This window comes from Papio anubis, chromosome 11 (assembly GCF_008728515.1).
Source record: "Papio anubis isolate 15944 chromosome 11, Panubis1.0, whole genome shotgun sequence".
In the NCBI taxonomy this organism is placed as follows: domain Eukaryota; kingdom Metazoa; phylum Chordata; class Mammalia; order Primates; family Cercopithecidae; genus Papio; species Papio anubis.
In genome coordinates, this window is record NC_044986.1 from 96661033 (window position 1) to 96681475 (window position 20443).

Genomic DNA, 20443 nt, shown 5'->3' on the forward strand with positions numbered 1-20443 from the left:
CCAACTCCTGAGCTCAAGCCATCCTCCTGCTTCAGCTTGGACTATAGGCATGTGCCACCAGGCCTGGCTAATTTCAGAAAATACTTTTTTTTTTTTTTTTGGTAGAGACAGTGTCTTGCTCTGTTGCCCGGGCTGTTTCAAAGTCCTAACTAACCTCAAGTAATCCTCCGGCCTCAGCTTCCCAAAGCACTACCCTGCCAATATCAATTTTTGTTATTCCTGTCTTTGTTTACATCTTCTTACTTCGTTGGTTCATCACAATTCTGGGTCGGGGGGCTGTCTATGGGATGTCAGAGGACACTGGGCTCCTTAGCCCATCATAGGATCTAGAAGCTGGAATTGCAATTTTATCTATCTATCTATCTATCTATCTATCTATCTAGGTATCTATCTATCTATCTATCTATCTGTCTGTCCGTCCGTCCATCCATCGATCTATCATCTCTCTGTCTGTCTATCTGTCTGTCTGTCTATCTATCTATCTATCTATCTATCTATCTATCTATCTCAATAACTATGTCTTAGGCCAAAACACTCCATCTTTTAGGCTTGCCTCTAAAATGAGGATAATGATCTAATGAAGAAAGAAGATTTGGTTGATGTTGGTAAGGAACTTTCATAGGCCAAGCACGTATTATTTTTCCACTCTTTTGGTAGTAACTATTAGTATGCTGGCTTTTCCCACATTTGAATAAGGCATTCCTATTTAAGAAGGTGCTTTGAAAGACCTTTTTTCGGGAGAAGGAAAGGGCTGGCACATGCAGGTGTCTTGTGTGTGTGCGGTTGTGATGCACGTAGCGGCTTGGCTCTGGAGCGCAGTGAGGTCTGGCACCCCCCCGGCTCTCCAGGGGCAGCTTAGTCCTGCTGGGTGCTCAGGTGTCTCTTCTCTCCCACTTTTCCAGGTATCTCTAGGAACTTACTGCCCTTTCAACACGAAGCTTAAATTTTTTATTTGAAGAACCAGCCAATGAGAATGTATTTGGTGATGTCTTCACAGCTGAAATCTTTGCTATGTATGTGTGCCTGTTAAGGGGTAGGAGGGAGAAATCTTCTAGATTGTTTTCTTTTTTCCTTTCTCTTCCCTCCTTACCTTTGCTCCTCTCCCCCACCCCCCACCTCCGAATAAATACACAAAACAGAGGTCCTATGGTGTCATGCTTGAGAATATGGATTCGGGCCACCCTGCCTGGTTTGAATCCTGACTTGGCTCTAACACTTGGGCAAGTTGGTTAACTGTTCTGAGTCTCAGTGTCCTGATCTGTAAAATGGAGATGAAGACAGTTCTTACCTCGCAGGATTCTGATGAGGGTTAGGTGAGTTAACATATGGAAAACACTCGGAGTGCCTGCCATTAACCCATTGATGCCTGAGTTGCAATATTTTTGTGTGAAAAATCAGACCTCGGTGATGACCTTGAGCAGTGGGATATAAATAACTCCCACAAGCTTAGCGTTCCAATAATGGAACACCAGGCATATGTGGTTAAGGACTATGTCAGTGTCAGTGACCATGAGACAAAAACCATATGGGTCATAGCTATTTGGGAGTAATTGTTAGGAAAAAGAATTTTAGAATGGAGCATTCTGGAATACTAGTGTTTCCATATTTTTACAGTAATAGGGAACAAAGGCCCTGCTGGGCACAGCAGCTCACGCCTGTAATTCCAACACCTTGGGAGGCTGAGGCAGGAGGATTCCTTGAGCCCAGGAGTTTGAAAGCAATCTGGGCAACATAGGGAGATACCGCCCTTATATTAAAAAACATATATATATATATCATATATAAATATAAATATTTATATGTATTGTTATATATATACATAACAAAAAATCCCCAAAGTCCTAGTCACCATTTTGGGTGAAAAGGATCAGCTGTAATTTAAGAAAACACCTAAAGCAGCCTCCCTCAAGGTTCAGAGAAAGTAGAATGTTATTGTATTCGGTGTCTAGCAGGAAAAATAATCATCACAGATCTCTCCTGAACATTTGGTTTATGTCAAACACTATACTGAGTGCTTGACACTGATGATCTCATTTCAGGCTCTTATGAGTTTGTTCCTGTACTTGTTTTGCAGAAGAGGAAAGAGGTTTGGAGAGATTAAACTTGCCCAAGTTAGGAAGTGGCTGAATGCAATGGGATTCCTGAGCTCACCTGCTCATATGGGGTGGAATGTTCTGCCTCCATCCTTCTGCTGAGCAGAACCAGGGAGAGAATTCATCGGCTTTGTCATGATAATCACGTCATCTCTTATGGTTGTTAGTGAATCTAGTATTGCATTTCCTTTAAAAGGCAGTTTTCATGTTGATGAACCTCTACTTGCCTCTACTTGTAAGCCAGAATGCCAAAAACAAGAAACCAAGTTCTCAATTCTTTGTTTTCTACAATTTGATGAAGGTTTCTGGCATGAGAACCTTTTTTTTGTAGCTGTAAAGCAACTGAGGTTCTTCCCTGAGATTGACAGTGTCTTAGCTGAGTGAGCTGCGGCAGGGATTCCCCTGTTTCTTGTGTTTCCAGTTACTTGTTGGCTGATCCAACTTCCGGCTGGGTGCTAATTTCATTCCAGGAAGGGGACCAGAGCTGAGCAGCTCATCTGTTTTCCTTAGCATGCTCCTCAGTTTTTTGAAAGGGTGATTTTGAGCTTATTTTTCTTCTTGTTTGTAGACAACAGTGGTGAGATAATTCGAGTGTCTACCTGTAACAGAGTGTGACAGTGATTCCGTAATCTTTTCTATCCAGCATCTGGTGGCCAGGGGTAGATGGGGGCTTTGTTGTCCTTGGAAACCTGGAAGGAACTATTAGTCATGTCTTAATCCTGAGCCATAAATTTACACTCGTTTGAGAGATAAGCAAATTTGGCAGAAAGACTGAGTCAAAAATCTTTGTCTTGATATCTCAGACATGATTAGTGGACAAACTAAATCATAGATTATTTATTATTTTGGTCAGAGAAACTGGAGCGTTGCCAATAAAGGAATCTTTAAAAATTATTTATTATCCCACACCCTTTAAATTGTTCATTATTGGTCATTTAGACTCCGAATACTGTTACAGATTGAAAAGTAAAAGAAAAAAATATCTTTCTACTATAGAACATTGCAATTTTATTTAATGGGAAAAATATTCTTTTATTCTTTTTACTCGTCTAGAAGAAAATGTTCCACTGAATAATTGATGCTTCTAAAATGAAGCTTTGCATTTTATGATACTAGAATAGCTTTCATTATCTGAATGAATGAATGTTAGCCCTGAATATTAACTATTTTCATATAAAAAACATTTCAACGTAAGAAAAATCAGCCAACTTGATTGTTCTCAGGTAAAGTTCAGACCATGAATTATACAGAACCACAGATAATTGCAGATGATGGAACTAATCACAATATGCAAATCAGCAATGATTAACAACCATATGCAGGTTTTCTCATGGTTGTGTTCAAATGAAATAGGATATTAAACTAGAAACTTAATTATGTAATTCAGGATGAAAAATACTTTATTATGTTTCCCATTTTTTAAAAGAATTGAGACAAATGTAGTCATTTGTGATTTTGTAATCTTTGTTTTAATTTTGTATAAATTAAAATATAAAATGCATTATTTTTGATGACAGAGGTGAAAGAAAAACATAGCACCTTCTAGTAGTACATATTCTGGATCTGATTTTCTGCTTTCAAAATGTATGCTTGGTTCTAAATGATATAACTAGCCTCCATATTACTGATTTATACTTCTAAAACTTCCTTCTGAAGATTCAACAGCAGTTCCTTGTTTTCCGAGGATAATGAGCACCAGAAAAAAAGGCCATTTAAGGTCAATCCACTTAAATGGGGACCAACATTTCATAACACAATGAAAGAAAGCTTTGGGACTTTATCGTGAAAAAAAAATTAATTAAAATTATGAAAATAAGTTTATTTTAGCATATATTTATCAAAATTTAGGTGATCATTGTGACTCTGGCTAGCTCTTAGAATGAGCACTGCAAAAGTCAAGTGTTGATTATTTTGAAAGGAGTAAATTTTTTGCATAAAATTAGATGATTCTACATTTTGGTACTTTTTATATCACAATTGACATTTACATCACAGCATAAAGATGACCAGTGCTACAAAGGTATTCAAGATCTTGGTCATTTTCCTTTGGAGCCTTTTAGATTCTTGAATATGAAAATCACTCTAGAAAGTTCTATCTTGTCACCAACGTTAAATTTTTCTCTTAAGTGACTCCTAATTAAACTGCTCAGCCCCTGCTTGCCATTGGTTTACCTGTTATTGGGGAAATTCTCTAATGCCATTTTGATTAGCCTCATGAAATTCCGTATTTGGGGGAAAGTTTTGCAATGCTACTCTGCAGTGGCCATACATCTGTGGGAGGTATGAGACAGTCACTAACAGACAGGATTACGGATAGAGGCTGACTTTGAACAAGGATGGATTTTTAAGAGGGACTCAGGTCAAAAAATGGCTATTAGGAAATATTTTAGTATTTTGAAGGTGTGCTTCCCTGAACAAGCCCATCATTTGTAGGGATTTGGGTCATGAATACTCCGATAACAAGGACTCCCCGACCTATGTGTATGAATGCATTGCAGTATGCAGTATGAAAAAGAGACTCAGCCAGGTGCGGTGGCTCACGCCTATAATCCCAGCACTTTGGGAGGCCGAGATGGGCAGATCACGAGGTCAGGAGTTCGCGACTAGTCGGGCCAATATAGTGAAACCCCGTCTCTACTAAAAATACAAAAAATTAGTCGGGTGTGTTGGTGTGCACCTGTAATCGCCACTACTCGGGAGGCTGAGGCAGGAGAATCACGTGAACCTGGGAGGCAGAGGTGCAGAGACCCGAGATTGCGCCATTGCATTCCAGCCTGGGAGACAGTACGAGACTCCGTCTCAAAAAAAAAGAAAACAAAGAAAAAGAGACTCATGAGTCGGGGAGATACCAGTTCTAGCCTCAGTTCTGCCAGTGGGTAGCTGTATAATCATGGATGAATCACTTCCTTTCGGCATAAATTTACTTATCTGTGAAAAGGAAAGGTTGAGCTAAGGTCCCTTCTACTCATTCTGTGATTCTAAGTTGGATATTTTGAGTTGGGGAAGCGCTGTATCACTGTTGGCATAATTCCTAGAGCTTAGCAAATATCAACAACTCCTTCTTTTAGTTTATTTGCACTGTATATATATATGCATTTTGTGATTTCAGTAGCTTCATCCATATATAATTATGCTCTTGGTACAGTTGTAATCAGCACTTTGGTACAATTTAAAATTCTGCTGTTTTCACTAGTCTTAACTCATAAGTGTTTGCATATATATTGTAAACTTAACATTTTTCTGTTTTCACTTTTACCTTTCCTAATAGCTGATAACCCATTGAGTAAATGTATTTTAATAAGTGTATTAAAACATATACTTAAAACATATTTAAATATATTAAAACATACTGATATACATCTTGACCACTGGGCAACTGAGCATCTCCATACTTCAGAGAATTTTTAATGTTTTTTTGGACCGTGTTACCCTAGACATTTTTGTAGATAGACAATTTTTTAAAAAGAGCTCCTCACACTTGTTGCTCAGTTCTATGTGCATTTCAGTGCACAAATGACTTTTGCCGCTGCTGTAAACAGGAAGAAACAAACTAAGGCAAAGAGCCCAGCTAAGTGAAACAGAGAGGAACAAAAGAAAATTAGAAGAACTTGGCTTTTGCTGCTGCCAAGCTGGGCAAATAGCGATCTGGGGAGCCTGGTGTTAAATAACAAAGGAAGCAGGGAACGGGGCAGAAATCCCAGTGAGATCTGAACGGCATCTTCAGATGCTTGGCTGCCCCTGCCACACTCTAGGGAGCATCTGATCACCTGGGAAGGCTGGTGACCTTTGGCTTCTGACGTTGCACTGGTCTCCAGAGAACTAAGCCATCAATCATCCCCTGAGGGGAGACAGTTGGGTTCACAGCCTCACCGCCTCGAAGCATCCACAAACTGAATTAGCTAATGCTACGTTATTAGACATTTCTGCACTTTTCATTTATATTCAGAAGCTTGGAAATTTTCAATGTGTCCTTGGGGGAAAATAGTTTGTTCAACCATTATAATTAGATTTGCCACCTCTTATCCAGATAAAGGAAGCGTAATTGACACTTTCCCCTTCTACCGGGGAAAGTGCCATTGCTGCTTCTGCAATGTATGGGTGAACTATTTGCAATGCTTGTTTCTCATGGCTTACCCCAGGACTAAGGCAGTTATTGGGCAAGAAAGGGAACTATCCATTGCTGAAACTGGGAGTAACTTGTGATAACCAAAATGAGTCACTGAGGCAAAAGTCTCAGTCAATCAGTTTATTAAGCCATGTTAAGGGCACATCCGGGGGAAAAAATGCCATAGACACATCTGTGGCTGTTATTCCAAACAAGTTTTCAGGTGGTTTAGCATTTATATCTTTTCTTAAAGGGGAAGGCATTGTAGAAAAAGGGGCAGGTAGGTGGTAAAGCAAATTTTACTGCTTTGTTTGTTTGTGTGTTTGTTTTTTATTGAGACAGAGTCTCAACTCTGTCACTGAGACTGGAGCGCGGTGGCACGATCTTGGCTAACTGCAACCTCCCTTCCCAGATTGAAGCAATCTTCCTGCCTCAGCACAAGTGTGCCCTACCACGGCTGGCTAATTTTTGTATTTTTGGTGGAGACGGGGGTTTTACCATGTTGGCAAGGCTGGTCTGAAACTGCTGACCTCAGGTGATTCACCCGCTTCAACCTCCCAAAGTGTTGGGATTACAGGCATGAACCACCTCACCTGGCCAAACTTTACATTTTTGGGAGACTTTATTTGGGGCCCAGTAAATCTACATTTTGCATAAGGTAAGGTGAATGTTTGAAGAGAAAAAAGGGAAAAAAGGAAGATTCAATTATGCAGAGTTTCTGGGTAGGTGGAGGAATGATTATTCTGGTGTTGTCTTTGTTTTGTACCAGGGAAGATAAGCTTTAATTGACATTATTGGTGTGGAATCGAATAGACTTTACTTTTAAGAGCTAGACTTAGATGGTAAACATAAAGTTACAATTGGCATGTCCTTGTTTACGGGAGGGCAGCAGAAAGTTTACTTACCCATGGGGACAGTCCTGAGACCTTCTACTCTGGATAATGCTAGTAACAGCTCTTCATTTGAAAGAGGATGTTGCACGACTCAGCTTCCAGGCTTAATCTTTCATTTTGCATAAGGAGTTTGGGGGTCTTGAGATTTTTTAAATTTTCTTTTACACTTGGTTTGCAATAAGTAATGGCAAAGTCTGGTTAAAGTGGATTCAATCAAAACAATTTTAGTCGTGATTTAAATTACCAAGTAGGAAAAATCTAGAGGATTCTAGAAATTGTGTGTCAGTTTCAAATCCTACTGTGCTAGGTCATATGGAAGTGAGGAATATTGATAAAGTAAGAGGCAGTTCGGTATTTCTAGAGGTTAAATGCAAACCAATTCATTCCATTTCATTTAAGTATATATTTCTTGGCTTTGGAAATTACATCCTATGATATTTAAAACTTTTCTTCCCCAGATTCTGGCTACATTGGAGATTGGCTGCTTTCTAAAACTGAAGGAGAAGCCCATGAAGAGACAGTGGATTCTTATTGAGTTTTGACTAGCAAAAGAAAAGATAATTATTGATGATTTCAGAATATGTTTGCAGTACCATGTGAGTTCAGCTGCAGTAGCAGCAAAGACAACTGAGAGTTTTAGACATTTTCTCTTGTAATAACAACTGGTACCATTCTCATTTCATTGTGTGAGATGGATTTTTTAAAAACAAAACTTTAAATGTTCTTCTTAAATAAGCTTTTCCAGGTAGGTCTACCTGAGGGTTAAGGTGTCACCATCAAAGCAGTTGACTCCTTTCCTTCGACCACGTTCCTGGGCCTGATTCCCAGCTTGTTCTGTGTGACAGCCTCACATTTATAGGGATTATGGAAGAATTTCCAAGATAGAGGTTACAGGAAGACCTCTAAAGTGTAGGAACTCGTTTTAATCACAGGTTCCTTGCTTGTCCATTCTGAAAGTATCAGTTTGTTTTTTCTCTCTACTTCAAGTTGCTCTGCCTAATGATTGGATTTATAGTAAAAAATAAACCATACTTAAATTCATATTGATCTACTTTGTTAGGCAAATTGGTCCTAGGGCCAATGGGTGGAGGATATAAAGAAACAGATTTGAATTCTATATTAGGAGGATTTTTTTGAACATCTGACTGACTAATGAATGGGTTGCCTGGCCTGGAGGAAGCTCTCCATTGATGGAGATATTTCTATTATAAACCAAAAATAAAATTCTAAGCCAAGTGACTGAATGGAACATGCTCTCAGCCTAGGGACCCAATGAAACCTGAAAAATTAGTTCACATCATGATGGGAAGGGAGGGGTCAGGCACGCCTCACTATACTCTCCTCCCTTTGGAGTTCAGGCAAACAACTGACCAGCATTAACTTTTCAAAAGAAGACATACACTTGGCCAACAAGCATGTAAAAAAAAAAATGCTCAGCATCACTAATCAATAGAGAAATGCAAATCAAAACCACAATGAGACCATTTCACACCAGTCAGAATGGCTACTATTAAAAAGTCAGAAAGTAACAGATGCTGGCGAGGTTGCGGAAAAAAGGGAATGCTTATACACTTGGTGGGAGTGTAAATTAGTTCATTGTGGACAGCAGTGTGGCAATTCCTTAAAGAACTTAAAGCAGAATTACCATTTGACACAGCAATCCCATTCCTGGCCATAGACCCAAAAGTGTATAAATTGTTCTGCCATAAGGGCACATGTACACATATGTTCATCACAACACCATTCCCAATAGCAAGACATGGAATCAGCCTAAATGCCCATCAATGGTAGTAGACTGGGTAAAGAAAATGTGGTGCATATATACTATGGAATACTACACAGACATAAAAAAGGACGAGATCATGTCCTTTGCAGCAACATGGATAGAGCTGGAGGCCATTATCTTTAGCAAACTAACACAGGAACAGAAAACCAAATACTGCATGTTCTCATGCATAAGTGGAAGCTAAACAGTGGGAACACCTGGATACTAGGAGGGGAACACGAGACACTGGGGCCTACTTAAGAGTGGAGGCTTGGGGGAGAGAAAAGATCAGAAAAAATGCTCATTGGGTACTATGCATACTACCTGGATAATGAAATATCTGTACACCAAACCCCTGCAACATGCAGTTTTACCTACATAATAAACCCGCACATGTAATACCCCTGAACCTAAAATAAAAGTTAAAAAAAATAAAGATCCTAAGACTGACATAACGGTAAGATACCAAATTCCAATCTGACTCTAGTGTAGCATCATATGGCCGATAGCAGGCACTGAAAACAAATCAGAGTATTTTATCCCTTTGACATATTTTGAAATAGCTTTGTAAAGCTGTTTCTTTTGGGAGAGATTTACATTCCATAGAGAATCGCTTTCCCTTTCCAGGTCTTTTCCTGATACTGAAGAGATTGGCTGAGAGTCTAGCACCTTTTAATGGTCCGAATAGGAAACATTCGCCATCTATTGCCTTTGGGGGCAGCCACCTGTGAGACTATGAGACTTCACCTACGTAAGAACCTTTGTCTGGAATGGCGTAAACCCGGGAGGCGGAGCTTGCAGTGAGCTGAGATCGCGCCACTGCACTCCAGCCTGGGCGACAGAGCGAGACTCCGTCTCAAAAAACAAAAACAAAAACAAAAAAAAAACCTTTGTCTCCACAACCCCCATATTAACCCAAACACTCCTTTATATCTATTCCAGGTCTTTAGATAATAACTTAACTCTTTCAACCAATTTCCAGACAGAAAATCTTTGAATCCACCTATGATCTGTAAGCCCCCGCTGCCACAGTTGTCCCACCTTTCTGGATCGAACCAGTGTGTACCTCACACATATTGATTGGTGTCTTCTGTCTCTGTAAAGCATATAAAACCAAGCTGTAACCCAACCACCTTGGACACATGTTCTCAGGACCTCTTGAGGCTGAGTCACAGGTCATGGTCCATAACCTTGGCAAAATAAACTTCTAAATTGACTGAGACCTGTCTCAAATACTTTTTGGTTCACGCTATAGAAACTCTGTGTTTGTCTGACAAGGATGTTGCTGCAGAAGAGCCTCCCTGAACTGGGGTGGGTCAAACTAAATCTTCCTAGGTCCATTTTAGCCAAAAGGAATTCTACAACTTCTCTATTGATGGCCCAAAGGAAGCATAGTTTTGTGGGTTTTTTTGGGGGGGTGGGTTTTGGCTTTTTGTTTTCACACATTGAAAAAATTATGCAAAGATGTTCACTCAATTATTGCACTTGTAATTTCTGGTGCTTCTGTCATGATTTGGGGTGACTTTCATGAAAAGCTTATTCTCAAGCATATTTCCTGACCAGTGTGCCATGAGGTTAAAGAGGCTATTCAGAGTGAGGATGATTTTGCGCTTCCATGGTGAAGTGCAGCACAGAGGGTTTCTCTGGTGCAAGGTGGGAATGCCCAGAGTGCATGGAGAGTGAGGGTCTGGCACAGGCTGTGTTTGGATCCCAGGGAACCTCTTAAGTGCAGGTGAATCAGGGTAAATGATAATGAAAATCTGCCTGAGGGAAAAGATGTGATCAAAGTATGTGCAAAGCAAGTGTGTGTGTTTCGCTAGGTTGGAAGGGAGAAGATTGCTATAAGTTGATTATGAAAAGCCTGTGTAAACCAGAAATAAAATTCTAAGCGCCTCAGTCATTTGAATGAACCAGCCTCTTGGCCAAGGCCATTCCAAAATTAGCCTGAATAACTATTTCAGGCCATGATGGGCAGGGGGAATCAGACATGCCTCATGATACCCTCTTCCCTTTTGGAATTCAGACCCAGCTGACCAGCATTAAGATCAACACAGACCTTAAGACTGATAGAACAGACTCTTTAAGTCTAATAAGAAATATTTACAATCAGTTTTCTGAAGCCTGAAGCCTGTGACCTGGAGGCTTCATCTGCATACTAACACTGTGGTCTCCACAACCCCTTATCTTAACCAGACATCCCTTCCTATTGATTCTAAGTCTTTAGAGAGTAAGTGAACTCTTTCAGCCAATTTCCAATAAGAAAATCTTTGACTCTATCTATGACCTGGAAACCCTCACCCCCACTCCCAGCTTCCAGTTGTCCCACCTTTCTGTACCAAACCATTGTACATCTTACAGGTATTGATTGAAGTCTTATGCCTTTCTCAAATCCATAAAGTCAAGTTGTAGCCCAATCACCTTGAGCACATGTTCTCAGGATCCCCTGAGCCTTTGTCATGGGCCCTTGGCCTCTTATCTTTGGCTGAGAATAAATCTCTTCAAATGTTACAGAGTCTGACTCTTTTTATCAACACTTGACTTAGAATCTTAGCACCATCTTTGGACCCACCTGCTTTGCTACCTATGAGTCCTTAGTTTCTGCCTCCCTTGGCCAAGTCTCCCCATTAACCATTCTATGAGGACAGGTGAATAGTCATTAAACATGAGGTGAAGCACAGTGTTTTTTGAGAACATCTAAATATCCTATGACCATTCCTGTAGCTAACATACACTTGAACCTAGAAAAGCATATTTGAATTGTGACAGAATGTGTATACTCCTCTTTCCTCACCAAGCCCGTCTAATTCCAGGAAGAAGTGCTTCTCCTTCTTCCTTCTAAATGCAAGATCATTTTTCCCTTTGCATGTTTCATTGGTTTGGTTCCTTTTATTAATTATGTGTGTAAAGGGTATCTCCTCACTGATCACTAGACAATAAGCTCCTGGAGCAAAAGGATTTCTTTCTGTTTTGGTTGCTACTTTATACCAGGAACCTAGAGCAGTGTCTGGAACTTAGTAGATCCTTGACAAATATTTACTTAATGAGATAACAAATGCATCTCTCTGGCTAAACTGAAAGCTTCTTGGGGACAGGAGGAGTCTCTTCGTCTGTCACTTCATCGCTGGGCTCACACAGCAGCTGCCCTCTCCCCTGGCTACGGGACTGTGGCTGAGATACCTACACGTGGGCTCCTCTCTCAAAAGGGCTGAGGAGGGGGTGTGGTATTGGAGCTGTGTTGGTGACTAGAGGTTAAGATCTGCCAACATGCTGCTTAAGGTGTAGAAGATTCTTTCCAAGATGCATACAAATGAGATTTGGAAGAGATGCAAAGCCCAGAGCCAGCGTGGGTGTCCATGCTAGGACCTTTGACTAGCCAGGATCACCAGCCCCTCCCAGGAAACTGTCTGATGGGCCGAGGGAGGGGGGACAGGAAGGGCGTGTGCTGGGTGTCACAACAGAGCCTTCCCTTCAAGACAGGTCTGAGAGGAAGTGTGTGGTAAGTCACACGGAGGCAGAAGGTCTGTCCCTGATCAGGGTTAAGGTGCCCTTTTGGTCTCCCTTCCAAGCCTGTGTAAGAAGCCCTGCATCTGTTGAAATAAACAAATGAGACAAGGAAGCACAGAGGCAGCGAGCCTTACTGCAATGTGCCTAGTGTGGTTTGCAGCAAGGAGGAAGTCCGACTGGTGGGAGCATCCAGCCGAGCTCTGATGATCTGATACCATCTTTGAGTAACTGCTGCCCGGAGGGAATGTTTTACTTTTTGGCTGCTTTTCCGATGTGATCATTAGGAAAGAGGTAGGCACACTTTTCCACAACTTCTATGCTAAGCTTCTTTGTATGGAAAGGAAATTTTAGGTGCAAGGACTTAAAGTTGCCTTCTTGTGAGCTGATACTTTTGAGACAGTCAGGAGGATGTTAATTTAGTGAAATCATGAACTTATGCTTCTTATCTCCTCCTCCTCCTCCTCCTCATTCTTCTCTCTCTCTCAACATGCGCGCGCACACACACACACACACACCATTCCATCTTTAGAAGTCATCATGCCTTTGCATGTCATGCTTTGTGCTGTGGTGGCTGGAGACTCTCCATCACCAGCTGTTCCTTAGGCTGTCATTCTGTGTGACATCCTTGCTGCTGACTTCTCATCCCTCCCCACCTGCACATGCCCTAAATCTCACTTTCCTGCCCATCCTCTTTGGCTCATCCTCTTCTCTTCCCACACAATTCCGTTCTCCCTCCTTCCCAATTGTACCAGTCCTAGCCCCATTCCCTACCATGCCAATTACAAATGCAACCCCTTTATGACGGCTTCCTGCCCTACCTTCACAGGGAACTCACCTCTCTTCTGTCCTCTAGTGCTCTGAGCTTCTCCCATGAACTTTCCTTCTCCTGCCCCTGAGCCAGTTATTTGTGAGGCAAGCCCAGCCGATGGTGTCCATGCCTGCTGGTTGCCTTCTCCTTCCCTGTCACTTTCCTTGCTATTTTTTTTTTTTTTTTTTTGAGACGGAGTCTCATTCTGTTGCCCAGGCTGGAGTGCAGTGGCATGATCTCAGCTCACTGCAGTCTCCACCTCCCGGGTTCAAGCTATTCTCCTGCCTCAGCCTCCTGAGTAGCTGGGATTACAGGCACCCACCACCACACCCAGCTAATTTTTGTATTTTTAGTAGAGACAGAGTTTTACTATGTTGACCAGGCTGATCTTGAACTCCTGACCTGAAATGATCCACCTGCCTCGGCTTCCCAAAGTGCTGGGATTACAGGCATGAGCCTCTGTGCCCAGCCTCTCTTGCTACTTTTGATTTACCCTAAACTCCATTACCCTTCTTAAATGCATGGTACACTTTTTACAGCATAAATATTTGGTAATAGCCCTGAGGCTAAAGTGCAACATCGCAGCACGCATCTGGGCCCATCTGGTGCAGGCTCCCATCCCATGGTCCCCTGCCCATGAGCCATGCTGTAGTGTATGTAATTCCTATCAGCTTTCTGAAAATACCAGGCTCCAGGCCTTGTGTTGCATATACCTCTTCTTCTTTCCCTCTTCCTTCTCAACTGGCTACATCTGACTGATCACTAAAGATGCCATTCAGGTGCCTCCTCCAAGAAGCCAACTGGGTCAGGTGCACCTCCACTGGTGGGATGGGGGGAGTGGACAGAATGCCTGTGAGAACATGTGCCAGACTGTATGTTTATGGTGCTGATGTCCTTGACTAAACAGACTTTTATTATTACTGAGATAGGGTCTTATTCTATCACCCAGGCTGGAATGCAGTAGCACAGTCACCGCTCACTGTAGCCTCAACCCCTCGGACTTAAGAGATCATCCCACCTAGGCCCCCCAAGTGGCTGGGATGACAGGCACATGCCACTATGCCTGGTTAATTTTTAATTTTTTATTTTTAGGAGAGATAGGATCTCGCTATATTGCCCAGGGTCTTGAACTCCTAGGCTCAAACAGTCCTCCTGCCTGAGCCTCCCAAAGTTCTGGGATTACAGGTGTGAGCTACCGAGCCTGACCTGGACTTTTTTTTTTTTTTAATTTTAGATTCAGTGGGTACATGTACAGGTTTGTGACATGGATATTCTGTGTAATGGTGACGTTTGGGCTTCTGTAAATGAACTTCTGTAAAGATGGAACTGGATCCCTGACCTCTAGCAGTGCCACCCAACAGAAAGGCATTTAGAAAGTGGCTGGCTTGGCAGGGCATGGTGGTGCGTGCCTGCGGTCCCAGCTACTTAGGAGGCTGAGGTGAGAGAATCTCTAGAGCTTGGGCAGACGAGGCTGCGGTGAGCTGTGATCAGCGCCACTGCACTCCAGCCGGGGCAACAGAGTGGGATCCCCATCTCAAAACAAAAAAAAAAAAGAAAAAGGAAAAAAAAGTAGCTGGCTTTCTAATCATTCATCTTCAGACTTTCCAATCTGTACTCAATGCTTTTGGTTTTAGATTTTTGTTTTTCTAGTAACATATTTGATGAAGAAGTCCCATCGGATGCAGAGGAGACTTGCATGCAGAAAGGAGTTGTCGCTGTTTCTTAAACTGTGGCTTCACTGGCTTCATTACCTACATCTTCTCTTCTCACAAATATATGTTGTTTGTATTTACCATGACATTTGAGAATTTAGTAAAAGTTAGTGGAGCAAGTTAGTCCCCTTAGTTGCCCACAAGCAGCTCTAAACCCAGGTGTTTTGTTTTGTTTTGTTTTGTTTGTTTTTTTGAGACGGAGTCTGACTCTGTTGCCCAGGCTGGATTGCAATGGCACCATCTCTGCTCACTGCAACCTTTGCCTTTCAGGTTCAAGCCATTCTCCTGCCTCAGCCACCCAGGTAGCTGGGATTACAGGCGTGTGCCGCCATGCCAGGCTAATTTTTGCATTTTCAGTAGAGATGGGGTTCCCCATATTGGCCAGCCTGGTCTCGAACTCCTGACCTCTAGTGATCCACCCACCTCAGCTTCCCAAAGTAGTGGGATTACAGGCGTGGGCCACTGTGCCCGGCCACCCAGGTGTTTTTAATTTTATGCATGGGCTGCTACAAGAAAACCAATGCTGGGAGATGGTCATGCATTCAGCTCAGGTCACCTCAGGGTACCCTCAACATAAAATGTGAGAGGAGAGCTGCAGAAGCAATGGACAAGAAGAGAACATGGGTTTTAATATCCCCCACACATCTTCCAGCTTCTACTCTGCTCACTAATTTCCATTTGAACAAAAGCCTGTTGATTCTTCTTACTCAGGCTAGTTTCCTGCATTTACTGAACAGAATTCCTCCAGGGAACGACCTCTTGGCTAAAACAACATACACCTGTCATTCACAGATGCAGGGCTCTAGCAAGATTCTAGAGCAGGGTCCCCAACCCCCGGGCCATGGATCGGTACTGGTTTGGGCCTGTTTGGAACCTGCACAGCAGGAGGTGAGCAGCAGGTGAGCCAGTGAAGCTTCATCTGTATTTGCAGTTGCTCCCCATTGCTTTCATTTCCCCCTGAGCTCCGCCTCCTGTCAGATCAGCGGCAGCATTAGATTCTCATAGGAGCATGAACCCTATTGTGAACTGCGCGTTTGAGGGAGCTAGGTTGCATGCTCCTTATGATAATCGAATGCCTGCTGATCTGCCACTATCTCCCATCACCCTTAGATGGGACTATCTAGTTGCAGGAAAACAAGCTCAGGGCTCCCACTGATTCTACATTATGGTGAATTGTGTAATTATTTCTTATATATTACAGTGTAATAATAATAGAGATAAAGTGCACAATAAATGTAATGCACCTGAATCATCTGAAACCATCCCCTCCAACCCCTGGTTCATGGAAAAATTGTCTTCCACAAAACAGGTCCCTGGTACCAAAAAGGCTGGGGATTGCTGTTCTAGAGCCTTTGTCTTTTAGATAAGGTAGACCCTGGCTTCACTTCTAAAAGGAAGATAAATGACTTTCTAGTGATCTTGCCCATTTTAAACAAATGTTTCTGCACCTTAGACTGAGGGCAGGTAGGCAGGGTCATTGCTGGAGTGGCTTCCTGCTTGAACATTGTAGTTTCTTTGAGTTGAAGGTAGAACATTAAGATGTGATCACTGAAGGATAAGCATCAAGCACAAATGAGCTCCTGACATAGTTTACACAGCACTTGGATAGAAAGGGCCATCCCTTTCCCTCTTTCCTTATGGAATTGGGAATCTGACAGTAAGTGGCCAATGAAAATGTATCCTGGCTGGTCACAGTGGCTCTTGCCTGTAATCCTAGAACTTTGGGAGGCTGAGGATGGAGGATCGCTTGAACCCAGGGGTTGAGAGCAGCCTAGGCAACATAGTGAGACCTGTTTCTATAAAAACATAAAAATTAGCTGAGCATAGTGCTGCACAGCTATAGTCCCAGCTACTTAGGAGGCTGAGGCAGGAGGATTACATGGGCTCCATTACCTGGAGCCCAGGAGTTTGAAGCTGCAGTGAGCTATGATCGTGCCACTGCACTTCAGCCTGGGAAAGAGTGAGATCCTGTCATTCTGACCCAGGTGTTACTCTAAGCAGCACTGACAACCTTCATGGCTGGGCTGTGCTTGGTTCTCCTGGCAAAATTTTTTCTTTGGTTTGGGGATATCGCCAGTACATGACAAGACAAAGGGGCACGAGGAATGGAGACCTTCCAGCATCTTTCGCGTTGCATGCTTGGAAACACTACTTGGGGGTGGAAAGTGAATGCATCTTTGTGGCATCTGAGTTCCCAGCAAGAGGTGTGTGCTGAGCTGAAGGCAAAAAGGGAAGGGGTAGAATTTTATAGAATAGGACATCTGGGGCATTCACAGGGAGGGAGATTCAATCCTATTCATTCCCTGGAGTTATTTCTCTTTCCTTAAGTTTACACTTTTTAAATTTGAAATTGAGATATGACCACATTTAAATAGCAATGATGAAACATGTAGTTGATCCAGTTACTTTGTCATCCTTTATTTAGAAATGTTCCTAAGTAGTAAGTGATCTCTAGTCCAGGAGGCAGATGGGTTCTGATGACCTGGGAAGAACTCTGTTGTTACCAAGGCTAAATCTCAACAGATGTTTCCAAGACCCAAGGGTCACGGCTGTGTGCCAGTAGGAAAAGAAAGGTGGAAAATCTCCTCCATACAGCCAAATGGGTGTTACATGCTAGGCAAATGCCAACCTAAATGTAGCCCTTTATGTGGTCAAGGCTGTTGTCAAAAGCAGAAAGAGCTAGCTCTAATTTATCCAAACCAATGTCCAGCTCAGCGTTCCAACTGCCAGCTGCTCCGGCCCCTTAAGGTGATAACTCAGGACCCAGAGTGACCTCTCTTGCTCCATTGGAGCCAGCCAAACCCTTGTGGTTCTTTTTCCTACTTACCTTTGACAAGAGGAAATCTCTGCAAACCTCTGTGTGCAGTTCCAGAAACATGTTTTACTTTGTCATCATGCTGAAAGACTGCTTTGTAAGTTCTCTGCACTGGGGGTAAGCTGGCTAGCATTTACCAAGTATTTTTGTATAGCAAGTTAGTCTTTGCTCTTAAAGAGTTATATCGTGCACACACACACACACACACACACACACACTTTTTTCCCCCACTTAAAAACAGAAGAATGAATGAATGTATATATGTTTAGGTGACACAGAGAGGCAATGTTACCAAAACACCAGGGGTTTGTTCTTGATCCTGCTGCTGCTCGCCACATAGAAAGCCAATCACTGAGACAATCAGTATTGCCAGGAAAGAAGGCTTTATTCAGGTGCTGCAGGTGAGGAGATGGGAGATCAGTCTCAAATCCATCTCTCTGACTGACTAAAATCAGGGGTTTATATAGCAGGGAAAAATGTAACCATGCCTGGGAACAGGAATTACGGAGAGGTAAGGATGAGGAATTGGTCAACAGGAAGCAGGGGGGTCAGTAGGTATCATGATGGGTGAGGGGTCTGGTGTTTTGTTGCCTAGATGCAGTGATCTGGTGAGTTGCAGCTCCTCGATACTATCTCAGAGGACTGATGTTGGTTTCCTGAGAAAGGAGCTCAGATAAGACAAATGTAACTTTCTCAGGTTTCAAGATTGGGAAGGGTCCATTTCTATGTTTAAAATCATAAACATCAGTCCCATGGGCAATTGGGCTGATCAGGCATATAGCAATAAGATACCCATGAATACATCTTTACTATCATGAACACATCTTTGTGTAACACTTGGGTGAAGACTGGAGGAAAGGGCATGGTTTTTCTATTGGGAGGGTGGATAAGGGGGAGAAAAATTATTAGTTTTATTCTTAGAACAGTTGAGGGTGAAGATGTAACATGGCTTGATGGACAGGAAATGGAAGCTTGCTACAGTGGGACTGGTGGAAGAGCAGAGGTGTGCCTTGTGAGGTTCTGCGGGTCTGCGTGGGTGGGAGTAGCTTGGACAGGGCTAGTTTCTTCTTCTTTTTTTTTGTTTGTTTTAGAGACAAAGTCTCACTCTGTTGCCCAGACTGGAGTGCAGTGGCGCAATTGTAGCTCACTGTAACCTTTAATTCCTGGGCTCAAACGATCCTCCAGTCTCAGCCTCCTGAGTAGCTAGGACCACAGGCATACACTACCATGTCCAGCTAATTGGTTAACTTTTTATTTACAGAAATGGGGTCTTGCTATGTTGCCTAAGCTGATCTCAGACTCCTAACCTCAAGCAATCCTCCCACCTTGGCCCTGCAAAGTGCTGGGATTACAAATATGAGCCTATTGTGCCTGGCTGAGGGCTGGTTTCTATAAATGGTGGTATGCCAGGCTTCATACTGGGGCCATGCGTGTGGACTGGGCTCATTGGCCTGATTGCTCTAGCGATATGTGGGATAGGAAGAATCATGCCCCCATCTCCTCCTCTTCAAAAAATGTCCACATCCCAAACCCTGGAAGCTGTGAATATGTTCAGTTATATGGCAGTTGGGAATTAAGGCTGCGAGTCAGCTGTCCTTGAGATGGGGAGATTATCCTGGACTATCCAGGTGGGACCTTTGTAATCACAAAGGTCCACGGAAGTGAAGAAGGAAGTCAGGAGAGTCAGTGTCAGAGTGATGCCATGGGACACGGTCTTCAGGGCTGTTGCTGCCTTGAAGATGCAGGAAGGGGCTGTGAGCCAAGGAATGCAGGTGGCTAGACAAGGCAAGAAAATGGATTCTCTCTGAGAGCCTCCAGCAGAAATGAGCCCTGCCAACACCTTGACTTGTAGCCCAGTGAGACCCAGACATCTAACAACTAAAACTATACATAAGAATTTGTGTTGTTTTAAGTCACCATGTACATAGTCATTTGTTACAGCAAGCTATAGCAAACAATCCAAATGGAGACCTGTCTCTAGTTTGGAAATGCGAGACATTCTTATTTATTTGTGGAATATAATATAATGGAAAATTTATGGAATATAAATAACTCCAAGAAGATTCTTGTCAACATTAATTCTGAGATTTTTCTAAGCTAATTTATTTTACTACAGTAAGGCCAGGAACTTTATTGCTTTGCTGTTGTCTCCTCACTGCCTCAATCGGTGACTAATTCATTCCTTTTTGAATGAATGAATCTTTTCTAACCAAACCCATGAAAAACGCTAAGAAACACCCCACCACCTTTTTTTGAGACAGAATCTCATTTTGTCACCCAGGCTGGAGTGCAGTGGTACGATCACAATTCACTGCAGCCTCAACCTCCCAAGTTCAAGCTATCCTCCCCACTCAGCTTCCCAAGTAGCTGGGACCACAGGTGCACACCACCATGTCCGGCTAATTTTTAGTTTTTTTTTTTTTTTTTTAGAGATCAGGTCTTGCTATGTTGCCTAGGCTGGTCCAAACTCCTGGGCTCAAGTGAACCTCCTGCCTTGGCCTCCCAAAATGCTCTGATTACAGGTGTGATCCACTGTGCTTGGCCCCACCTTTTCAAAAAAAAATTTATGCTAAAGGGTATCACTATTAGTAGAAATGTTAAATTGAGGCTCTTGTTACAGACAAGGCATATCATACTTTGCATTATCATTCAAAGATGAGAGGCTTAATTAGAGAATTTTCTACAGTTGGGTTTTAACAAGAGCCGTTATTACTTCCTTAGGGTCTAAGAACTTCTTGGTACCTACAC

At 42.6% G+C, this 20443-nt stretch overlaps 1 protein-coding gene across 6 annotated transcripts in view; it reads left to right on the top strand.

Annotated features, from left to right (window-relative positions):
- The window catches only part of LOC101023645 (supervillin), a 275253-nt gene that overhangs the window by 40329 nt on the left and 214481 nt on the right, over positions 1–20443 (top strand). Inside the window, exon 1 of one of the 6 annotated variants that reach the window (XM_021943151.2) lies at positions 10355–12651. The exons of 4 other annotated variants lie outside the window; for them this stretch is intronic. The gene's annotated coding sequence lies outside the window, so the exon portion shown is untranslated. Of the gene's footprint in view, positions 1–10354; positions 12652–20443 lie in introns of those variants that run through there. One more of the 6 variants, XM_021943144.2, reaches the window with a different exon arrangement.